We start from the raw sequence: 12781 nt of genomic DNA on the forward strand, positions 1-12781 counted from the left end.
AAGACATTCTACATCAAAGACGTATGTAATTCTAACTTGAAATTTTCATATGAATCAATGTTATTATGCTAGTTAAGATAAATACCTTGGAAAGTTCATATTTGCATGTATTGTAGAGAAAACATAGATCCAAAGGTAATTAGGGTTGCATGTACACTTAGGAGTGTTAGAATGCTCATACCCCAGCACATTCTACTATGCACCACCTTCTCGTTTCATCTTAGCCCCTGAAAATGAGAAAAAATGTGAAATCCACGTCCTATATAAAGGACCCAAGAAAGAGAATATAATGCATTATTAGATAAGATATTGTATATACAAGTAGAAGTTGGATTCACCTTGCTAAATTTAATATGTTACATATACTTTGGGCAACTTCGTTTCCAACTCCCTTTGTCATTGCAATATAAGCAAGTAGCCTCTTTGGGATTAGAGACAGGGGGAGCATCAGAATTGGACTTATCTTTGGGTTCATTGCTTGATGACCTAGCTTGAGACTTTACCTTCCAGTTCTATTTTGAAGCACATTTCTTATTTTCCCCTTTCCCTTGACCAATATCCAGAACGGGAGCACTAGCAAGAGTGGAGGCAATACTCTTTCCCTTCATCTATGCATCATTTGTTCGCACGAGGTTATGCAACTGAGCCTAGGTTGTCTCATTGTTGTTCAAATGATAGGTCAAGATGAACTGATCATAACAACTAGGTAAGGAGTTCGAGATTATGTCAATATCCAACTCCTCCTCAAAGTGCACATTTAGCCTAAGAAGGTGATCCACCTATTGTTGAATCCTTTGCACATAGCTGCTAACAAATTCTGCATCTTTCTTTTTACTTGCTATGAGGGACTTTACCACCTCGTACTTTTATCGAAGACCTCGCTTATGGGACTTTTCTATATGCTCCTTGTTCATCTCATACAACCATTAGTCCTCATAGAATCTTTGCAGCTAAGGAGTCATGATGGCTACCATGATGCAAACAACTTTTGTCGGATTAGGGAAGTGTTTCTTGTAGATGGCTATTTCTTCAGGAGTGGCCTTTCCTTCCTCAGTTTCACTCAGTTCTTTCTCAAGTACATACTCCTTGTCCTCAAAACGAAAGGCCATTTTGATGGTGCACATCTATTCGTTGTAATTAGTGCCATCCAATGTCACCTTCGAATAGATGTTCATCAACGAAAATCTATAGTAGGAGGAGCAAGAACCAGAAGCATCATTTATAGTAGACGTCTATAAAAAGGTAGTTTTAGTTACATAAGAACAATGCTTAATATAACAACCAAAAAATAAAATATTAAGTCTTGGATGTAACTAAATAATTGACAACTTAGAAAAGTGATGTTGTAATCTAATTGTAAGTTTTATAAAGGTAGGTAAATGACGATTTACCAATTCCACCATTAGAAAACGAAATGTGAAAGAAATTAAGTTAAGTGAAATTCCTAGATCTTTTAAGACTCACTGAAACTATACAATAGCATGTTTAATCTCAGATTATGCTCTTCCATTTGTGACTTGGATACCGAGAATCAAAAACAAGATGTGAATAATTGTGCAAATTATTTTGGCACTCTCGATGTCATTTATCATCTCATTTTAATGTGTTAGTTAACCACACATTCTCCATTAATCAATGATAATTTTCGAGACGCCCATTATTACTTTTAATAGTCACTATTAGTGTGTCGATTAACCACACGTGCTCCACTAACTACTATGAAGTATAATGTGCAATTTCATGGGTTAGCATACAAATTTACAATTTCCTAAAGTAACTAAGACACGAATTTTAAATAAAAGGGTTTAGTTGCTTTTTAATATCATTATATTTTCAATGAGAATTAATTGTCCTATCAAACTCGTTCGGCTACCGACCCTCCACTAATGTAACACCGTGATTTCCAAAAACAAAATTTTCATTTAAATAATCAATTTAATATTAAAATACTTGTTTTAAAATCTTATTCACATTCGAATTACAAAACATAGTTACATTTTCGTTATAATAGAAGACCAGGATCCTCCAAAACACAACTTTTTCTTCGGTGTGTACAATCGAACCGTTGCCTTCCCACGTTACGGTAAGAACCTGAAACAACATAACATAAACAACGTAAGCACGAAGCTTAGTGAGTTCCCCAATATACCTTACGCACATACGCCTTTCCAGGCCCGACCTTTTGGTCCATGTGTCTCAGGGGACTTCCGTCCCTGCTGGGTAAACCTTCCGGCCTTACCCACGCCGACCTTCCGGTCCATCACACATCACATCGCCTTCCGGCCCATAACATAATGCCTTCCGGCCAATAATATAATCGCCTTCCGGCCCATACATACATAGCACATATAACAGATAACTTACCACATATAGCATACATATCACATATCATATTCGGCCTTCCGGTCACACAATCAAACCCTTCCGGGTACAGTATAGTGAGGAGACTCACCTCGCGGCCACTGGAAGATAGCAACTCCTGAAATCTCTTGCACTTGATCCTCCGAGCTACAAGCTCCCTGTCTCATCATATATCTCTTTTTAATACTTCTATCTTCCACGTTAACTGACCCTAAGAAATCACACCAGTCAACTCTAGTCAACAGTCCATTGTCAGCTCCACAGGACTCGGCGAGTTCCCTGGCGACTCGGCGAGTCTGGTCGTCCTTCAATCCTCTAAGATTCCCCTTCTACTCGTCGAGTATCCTCTTTGACTCGACGAGTCACTCCTGGAAGAATCGCGGGGCCACCCCGACTCCACTCGCCGAGTCTGAAGAACAACTCGGCGAGTCCCAGTAAATCTTCAAGCTACTCGCCGAGTCTGATCATCCGACTCGGCGAGTCCACGCCATGCAGTCGATCGAACTGCTTCCTGGGATACATATATTCTCGAATAAACAAACATGGGACCTTCTGGACCTCTAAGGGTCCTAATACAAGGTTATAAACGTTGAATAACAACACAACAATCCGTCTAGACTCCAAATGGGTTCCATAAACCCTAAATCTATATACACATCAATCACAGGAGGATGTAATCCGAATTATTACCTGAATGATGTATCTTCCATGTCCCCAAACTTCAGAACTCGAACTCCCTGCAGTTCCTTTAGCTAAAATCCTTCTCCTCCTTGCACAACAATTCCTTCAAGGTCACCAATGGCCTTCAGGCTTGCTCTAGCCGCCCAGTCGCCTAGGGTTCTTCCCAATCGATCCCAAAATCGTGAAATGACGGCATACTAACCCTTATATACGACCCAATACTGAACGGCTAGGGTTTCCGCTGAACAGCGTCGACTCGCCGAGTCCATATCTGGACTCGTCGAGTCCAGTCGTGAACCCGCGACCAAACCTGCGACCCTACTCGGCGAGTCTGGCTCCAACTCGTCGAGTCTCTCCTTTAAAACACCCCCAAAATGCAACTTAATCAATACTTGAGATTTTGGGCTGTTACAATTCTCCCCCACTAGAATTAGACTTCGCCTTCGAAGTCTCACTCTGAAAATAGTTCTGGCTGCTGCTCCCGCATCTCACGATTCGGCTTCCCTAGACACTACCGATCTCTTCCGAGGCCGCTACTGAACCAATACCAGAGGTACCTCCTTGTTCCTCAGAACCTTGATCTTCCGATCTCCGACGGCCACTGGCCTCTCGACGTAACACAGGCTCGTATCCACCTAATCGTTCTCTAGTAGAACCACTGCTGACTCATCCGCTATACACCTCTTCAATTGCGACACTTACAAGTGTCATGGATCCGTCCCAATTCCGTTGACAGCTCCAACGATAGGTCACCCTTCCTACCTTCGCACCTTCACGAAAAGACCCAACATACCGGGGCCCCCCATTTACCCCTCTTCCTAAATCGAAACACCCCGCCAGAAATACGAAGTCGCCGACCGGAATCACATGCTCGTAACGGCGTCTGCCTGCATAACCTTCCTGTTAACTCTAGACGATCACTAACTCTCTCTAACCTGCTGAGTCTGCTCCAAATCTCAACGATCACTCAACCCATAAGGGTTAGGAAATCCCGAACCACCGAATCCCCTATCCAAAGCCCACTTTGCCCATTCCGGACCGACTGAGAGATCCGTCCTCGCTCTCAGATCAACTCTCACAAGTTCCCTCTTGCCATCACATACACCTACTGAACTAGTCCCAACACCCGCAGGTGGAAAGACCCGATACACTGATGATATCCTCGAACATCTCCCAAGATGAACCACTACATCCACCCTACACTCTGATCAGATTCACACTGAGAATTTAAAATTTTCTCTCTCCATGCATCCCTTCTGAGCCTCAACAGACATCCCAACCGGATGGGTTCCTACTTCACTGCCGCAACACGATGCTCGAAACCATACTTGAAATACTCTAACCATAACCCTGTTCTGCAGATTTCACTTTCGTGAACTTGCATCCCTTCGGAGTTACATACCCTCCTCTTTTCCTTTTCCACGGAACTCTCTTGAACATAATGCCACTCCAACCGGTGCCACGGTGCTCGCCCCAAGCGACACCACCCTTTTTGCATAACCGCTATCCACATACTCTGGTTCTCATTGCAGGGACTCTCAATCTCATGCACTCTCTCCACTCATCAAGATCACTGCTTCAGCTAAACAAGATCACTAACCCGGGGCCAGACCTTCCAATGCAATCACACTGCAACATACACAATCCGCAATCTCAAACTGATCCAGCAATACCAACAGAGTCTCCAGCATGACTGGACCGACTCTCATAACACATGCTAGCCACTCGAGGCTATGTCTTTGTGGGTCCGTACACCCAACTCTGCGAACCCTCACGTTCTAACTCTGGAACCTTCCGGTTCCAGCTCTTGAAACATGCACAGCATAATCTCGGTTACTTACTCAAGCTTGATCCCGGCCTTCTCTCAGGCCTCCACAATCGATTGCCCTAGGTCTGTATCCCGCCCCGCATACCCGACACTCGCTCTCGTCGGCCTATACTCTGCGTTGACAAACACTGTTGAATCCCAACAGCTAAGCACCCTCACATACTCATCGATCTCCCGGAGAATTTTCTAATTCTCCCCCACTAAAACACTGACTAACTGCCACCGATCGTCATTAACGACCTTACAGAACAATCCTGCACAAAGAGAACATTTACACACTGACTGCTTCCCACAAGCACAAGCAACCCTCAGCAAAACACACCTCCTCCCTGATCAACCCACTCACAAGAATCTAATCCTTCAATCATCCACTCCACGACTGTAGATGCTACCCGACAATCAACCCAGTGCCGCATCTCCCCTAACAACCCACACGAACGATAACCAAAGGAATCCTCGACAATAACCCATAACCAAACTCACAACCTGCCCAAAGGATGAACACCACATCGGAAGCCGCACAAGACTACTGACACTAAAACACCAATTATAACCGTACCCAACCATCAGGGTATAACGAATGCCAAAGCGAAAACCTGAAGTACCAATCCATAACCATGCCAGACCCGCGAAACAACGAATACCGCATCGAAATCCATACAAGATACCAGCACAAACAATACGCCACATCAATGCAAGACAATTAAGACATCACGAAAGCATCATACCTGCCGCTGCCTCCGGCACTGCTCCGTCTCCCCCTGTCGCACGCAGATAAACACGACCCTGAGCCCTCTGGGGCTCCGCTTCATCCTGTCCTCCTCAAATCCCGAATTGGCACTGACTGCCAACAATCCCGTGTACAGTGCCCCTCCTTTCCGCACTTGCGGCATGCACCACCGGACCCGCAAGCTCCGATGTAACCCCTTTTTACTCGATCATCGACACCTATGGTCTCATGCTTTCCTACTGCATCTCTATACTCCACTTATTACTACTCCTGACAATTCTTGCTTTCTTACATACTGCACCCGGTTCTCCCCCACTAGGGTTCAAACCAACACCAATTAGTATACAATCAACCCACGACTATCTTTCACCAGCGAAGTCGTATCTGCTCCAGAAAAAGTGCTGTGCAACACCCAATAGCCCCTCCCCTTATAGAGTCAATCAATCCCCTATACTCTGAACCTCTAGCTAATTCTCCAAGAACTTCTCATCACGGCTGCCTCTAATCGTTCCAAATCCCATACTGATCTAATACTAAGCACCTGCACTGCTCGATAACATATCTGGCTCGCAGACTGCGCCGCAGCATCATCGTTCCTCTCATCTCAGCTCATCAACCCGTATCCAACGCCGGATTTGTCCCAAGGACAGGGACTTACTCTCAACATAGACGACAACTCTCCGCACTGCAAAACTCGTCTGAACTCTTCACTGCTACCACTATAACCCAACCTGTTATTCTCAATTAGGTGTGGTGTGGTTCTCGCCTACCTCAGCCCCAACTGACTGTCTGTTCACGGTAAATCCCGGTCTCGCGGTACACCCGCTACCTGATGCTCTGAGGGAAGTCATTATCGATAACTACCTGCAGGGTGTACTCCCAAATCCAGAACTGAAACACCAGACCTCTCGCGTCTTGCACACGAGCATAAATGACACTACTCACCCAAAAGGTGACCTCTCCTCTGCCGCCTGATTGCTCGACTCAACTGAAATTCTCCCCTGTCTTTGACTCTTACCAAAATACTCTGATAGGCACTCGCCTTTCCCCTCGAGGAACGCCTCTCCGTACTCAATCATGGTCTACAGGCCTGAAACCCATAGCGTCCAATCTCTACCTCATCGGTCACAACCGGATAACAAGATAGCCACAAGCATCATCCACTACGAACCATGGTACTCATCCCATGACATCCCTCCTTGACATGCTTCGGTGTATGGTACCTGAACCATAGCACCACTCCCCAATCTGCTCCAATCGTATAGCACTCGGACCACAACATCTATCTCAATCTGTTCCGATGTATGGTGCCCGGACCATAACATCACTCGGTATCCGCTCCGATGTATGGTATCCGAACCATAACATCACCCCTCAATCTGTTCCTTAGGACCTTTAGAATGCCCCCTGTATCAAGTATGGGTCCTCTGCTTTCAGTAGTACGGGCCCATACTACCTGCCACATCTACCCATACTTTCCACACGGACCATCCCAGAGTTCCTAAGTAGCTGATAGACCTGCTCTTTCACCCATCTCATCGCGCGTGCTCGCTTTCCAGCGAAATCCTCTACTCTACCAGCGCACTCATCTGGCTAGGTTTACTCCCTAGTCCCTTCTGCTGTCCTCCCACTTCTTTGCTATCAGCTGCTGAAGAGTTCCCAATGATGCCAGCCCTCTACCTCCTGAGTATCGTCATACTCACTTAGTAGCTGACTCCCATCATCGATAACTCCACAAAGCACAAAGCAAGCAGCATTCGAGCATTGAAGCATACATAGGACTCCCCATCTGTGGTAGCTCCACCTTCTCAGCTCATCCTCGGAAGTACCTCCGTACCCCGTAGCTTTACCCCTTGTGCGTTCTAACTAAATACTCTCACTCATCACATACACACAAAAGCATAACGCACATATAACAGCAAACCCTAGACTAAGGCATCACAAATCAGGCCACTCTAGTCCTAAGATGTGAAATACCTAGCCTGTCTCTAGCATGCAATAATATCTCATAAAGTGCATAATAGATACTTCATAATACAAAAGTAAGGGTATTTTGGGAAATCACCGTTTGGCTCTGGCTGATTGTACACACTGCTCTTTCTTGCTTTCTCTTTGAACTCTTATTCACTTTTAGAAAACCATTTATTTGGAAAACTTTTTCTTACTTCCTCAGTTTGAGTCCAGATTTACCCGTAGGTGCGTCCGAATCCCTCAAACCAAGGCTCTGATACCAATTTGTAACACCGTGATTTCCAAAAACAAAATTTTCATTTAAATAATCAATTTAATATTAAAATACTTGTTTTAAAATCTTATTCACATTCGAATTACAAAACATAGTTACATTTTCGTTATAATAGAAGACCAGGATCCTCCAAAACACAACTTTTTCTTCGGTGTGTACAATCGAACCGTTGCCTTCCCACGTTACGGTAAGAACCTGAAACAACATAACATAAACAACGTAAGCACGAAGCTTAGTGAGTTCCCCAATATACCTTACGCACATACGCCTTTCCAGGCCCGACCTTTCGGTCCATGTGTCTCAGGGGACTTTCGTCCCTGCTGGGTAAACCTTCCGGCCTTACCCACGCCGACCTTCCGGTCCATCACACATCACATCGCCTTCCGGCCCATAACATAATGCCTTCCGGCCCATAATATAATCGCCTTCCGGCCCATACATACATAGCACATATAACAGATAACTTACCACATATAGCATACATATCACATATCATATTCGGCCTTCCGGTCACACAATCAAACCCTTCCGGGTACAGTATAGTGAGGAGACTCACCTCGCGGCCACTGGAAGATAGCAACTCCTGAAATCTCTTGCACTTGATCCTCCGAGCTACAAGCTCCCTGTCTCATCATATATCTCTTTTTAATACTTCTATCTTCCACGTTAACTGACCCTAAGAAATCACACCAGTCAACTCTAGTCAACAGTCCATTGTCAGCTCGACAGGACTCGGCTAGTTCCCTGGCGACTCGGCGAGTCTAGTCGTCCTTCAATCCTCTAAGATTCCCCTTCTACTCGTCGAGTATCCTCTTTGACTCGACGAGTCACTCCTGGAAGAATCGCGGGGCCACCCCGACTCCACTCGCCGAGTCTGAAGAACAACTCGGCGAGTCCCAGTAAATCTTCAAGCTACTCGCCGAGTCTGATCATCCGACTCGGCGAGTCCACGCCATGCAGTCGATCGAACTGCTTCCTGGGATACATATATTCTCGAATAAACAAACATGGGACCTTCTGGACCTCTAAGGGTCCTAATACAAGGTTATAAACGTTGAATAACAACACAACAATCCGTCTAGACTCCAAATGGGTTCCATAAACCCTAAATCTATATACACATCAATCACAGGAGGATGTAATCCGAATTATTACCTGAATGATGTATCTTCCATGTCCCCAAACTTCAGAACTCGAACTCCCTGCAGTTCCTTTAGCTAAAATCCTTCTCCTCCTTGCACAACAATTCCTTCAAGGTCACCAATGGCCTTCAGGCTTGCTCTAGCCGCCCAGTCGCCTAGGGTTCTTCCCAATCGATCCCAAAATCGTGAAATGACGGCATACTAACCCTTATATACGACCCAATACTGAACGGCTAGGGTTTCCGCTGAACAGCGTCGACTCGCCGAGTCCATATCTGGACTCGTCGAGTCCAGTCGTGAACCCGCGACCAAACCTGCGACCCTACTCGGCGAGTCTGGCTCCAACTCGTCGAGTCTCTCCTTTAAAACACCCCCAAAATGCAACTTAATCAATACTTGAGATTTTGGGCTGTTACAACTAATCAATGAAGCGGTGAGTGAGAGGGAACATCCATTCAACTACCATTTTATAGGAAGTTTATAACAACGTAAATTTTCAAAATAATTTTTCAGTTTTAAAACATTCATTCATTCATAAAATAATGTCAAACACATTGTATCAATTGTTCTTCTCACAAAACATCTCCCCAGAATCTCTACAAAAACTCCAGTGCGTGTGTGTATGAATCATGTCGGCGCCTTCCCGCGCTCATCCCTAGTACCTGAAACACATAACACAACAACTGTAAGCATGAATGCTTAGTGAGTTCCCCAAAATACCACATACAACACATACGCCACTCGAGGCTATAATACGACCCTCTGGTCGATGTGTCTCAGCGGGACCCTCCAGTCCCGTAGCTCATTGGACCATCTGGTCCGGTCATAGCTCGTTGGACCCTCCGGTCCGGTCTATATCATCATACAACATACAAATATCACATAGCACATAATCTCATACATAACACATAAGACCCTCTGGTCATCGCATAGTACCACTCTAGGTAACGTATAGTGAGAAGACTCACCTTGATGTCTCGGTAAATATCTGACTCGGAAGAAGTGTGATCTAGCCTCCGCCTAATCACATAAAGTAATACTCTCATAAATACAACTATACTCAACCCTAAAAGTCAACAAGGTCAACGGTCAAACTTGACCCGACTCGTCGAGTGCACTCGGGCGACTCAGCGAGTTTGCACGTGTCCAAAGACTCTCTTAGATCCTCTCTTGGAACATCGAGTACTCCCCTTGACTCGACGAGTTCCACCTGGCATGAATCGCGGGGCCACCCCGACTCAACTCGTTGAGTCTTGAGGACAATTCAGTGAGTTCCAACTTGAACTCAGACCCTTGACTCTCCCTGACTTACCGAGTCATTCCCCCAACTCGACAATTCCACTCACTGAGTGATTAACGGGAAACCTTCATACTACTCGCCGAGTCTGTTCTTCGGACTCGGCGAGTTCATGCATTGCACAACCTCAAAACAACTTCTAAGGTCAGATCTGTCCCATATAATCATAGATAAGGCCTCCCCAAGCATGATAATCACGTAAAGTTCGGACCTTGACACACATATAACATCTAAATGGTCCAAAATGGTGATTTAGCCCCAAAAATGACATTAGAAGCTCATGACTCATAAAGCTCCACGGGTTAAGGTCTCTGGACCACTTTGGGTCCAGATACAGAACATAACTCGAGAAGAGACCAAATACACCACTTAATCAACCTCTAAAAGGGTTAGAGAACCCTAACACTAAGAATCAACACCAAAAACTGAAGAAGGTCCAAGAATAATACCTCAATACAATCTCTATGAGCTCAAAAACCACCAAAATCGCACCTCCTTCAGCCTCCTCTTGCCTTGAACAGTTCCTTCTTGCAAAAACACCCACAAAAGTTCAAGAATGGCCTCTCCTTCCTCACAAACGCTCTAGATCTCTTTAGGGTTTCTCTCTGGGTGTTGGTGGCCGCAAATTGTGACAACCTGAAATTTCCAATTGTATGAACCTCATCTATTCAATAGAAGCTAGTTCAGTTTCTGTAATTTTCAAGCTTTTCCGAACAAATTTGTGTACATTAGGGTTTATGTTTTAGATGATATCAGGAGAGTGGATACTCCTGGTTTTGTGAAACTTGGGCATTTCAAGTTTCATAATGTTACAGTCCAATATCAGGAATAAAAATATTTTCTGCCAAAATATTCCAGGACTATAAATAGTTTTCTGAATTAAATTAATTCATTATTCACAATTCCAAATAGAGAACAGCCATATTCTCTCTGACGGATCTTTGGGTTTTCATCCCATATTGTGAGTTTACTTTTCTAAGTGTATTTCAATACTTGTTAGATGCTCATTAACACAAATTACATGTCTAGATATCAAGATCCGGGAGTTTACCGCCCAAGAACGTTCTTGGGGAGTAAACTCCAAAATAGAACATAAATGCTTCCTTGTCCCGATTCCTTGTTAGAGGACTTGTTTAGGAGATAGGGTATGATCTTTATAGGCCTAAATGCATCCAAGAAACATAAGTTCTAGGAGTTTACGGCCAAGGAACTCCCTTGGGCCGTAAACCCCTTTTCAAGGGCTTAAATGCCCTAAAACTTTCCCCAAATGCTTAAGGACTTTAACTACTAGTACTTGTGCTTGTTTAGAGCACCAAAAGCTCATCAAAATCACAAGTTAGTAGGAGTTTACGGCCAAGAACTCCTCTTGGGCCGTAAACCCCTTTTTGTGGGACAAAAATCATTCCAAGCAACCCTTAAGCCTTTAGACAATTTACCTTGAACCCTTGGGACTAGAATAGAGAGTATAACACATAAAAACCGCTCCTTGAAAGGAGTTTACGGCCAAGGAACATGTCTTGGGCCGTAAACTCCAAGTGAAGGTACCAAAGTGTGCCTCTTGTCCCCATAAGCCTTAGATAAATTCATGAAAGCAATCCTTGTTGTTTAAGTGCTTCAAATCAATTAAAATCCAAGAGTTTACGGCCGTAAACTCTAGGATGAAGGACTTTAGGCCGTAAACTCCCTTATGGAGTGTTCTAGAGCCTTAAAACTACTTCATGTATTATTCCAACAAAGCTAGGAGTGTTCTAGAAGCAAGATAGCACCACAAAACACCCAAAAACACCATTTGAGGAGTTCACGGCTAAAAACCCATGAGTTTACGGCCGTAAACTCCAAGGTGTGGGGTTTGTTGGATGGTGAACTCCTATACAAGGCCCTTTGATGTTTCAAACCCTTTTGCCTTGTCCCGTAGCAACTTAGATGCAACCATTTGGACCATAAACACTCATAAAAGTGTTTAAATGTTTCCTATGTGTATTAACTTAATTATTAAGTTATTATTTGCCTAATTAGTTATATATATGCTTATTATATGATAACTAGGCTCGTGCGTGTAAACCAGTCTCCGTTTGTCACCTAGCACGGTAGCCGACACTGCAATTCAAACGACTCACCACAAGTGAGTTCATACCCCTTGAATCAACCTTTGAAATGATTTTAAATGTTTTATAACACTTTATGGGGGGGGGGGATACAAGTCAAATACTTATAAGTTATTACTTCAATCACATGTGATTGTGTTTAATCACATGTGATTAATAACTAGGAAAACAACGATTTTCACACTGTTCAAACTGTTTTTCAACTGCTTTACTATTGAAGTGTTTTACAAACTGTTTTACTATCCAGACTTACTTATAGACTGTGATTCAATCAAATGCTTCTTATACTTAAACTGTTTATCAACTTATGCTTTCAAAATGATTTATAGATCGACATCAAGTCAACCTTCTCTTGAAATTATATTTATGCTTCAAAATGTTTTATGAAAACT

The sequence above is a fragment of the Lactuca sativa genome, chromosome 2, assembly GCF_002870075.4.
Source record: "Lactuca sativa cultivar Salinas chromosome 2, Lsat_Salinas_v11, whole genome shotgun sequence".
Classification (NCBI taxonomy): Eukaryota; Viridiplantae; Streptophyta; class Magnoliopsida; order Asterales; family Asteraceae; genus Lactuca; species Lactuca sativa.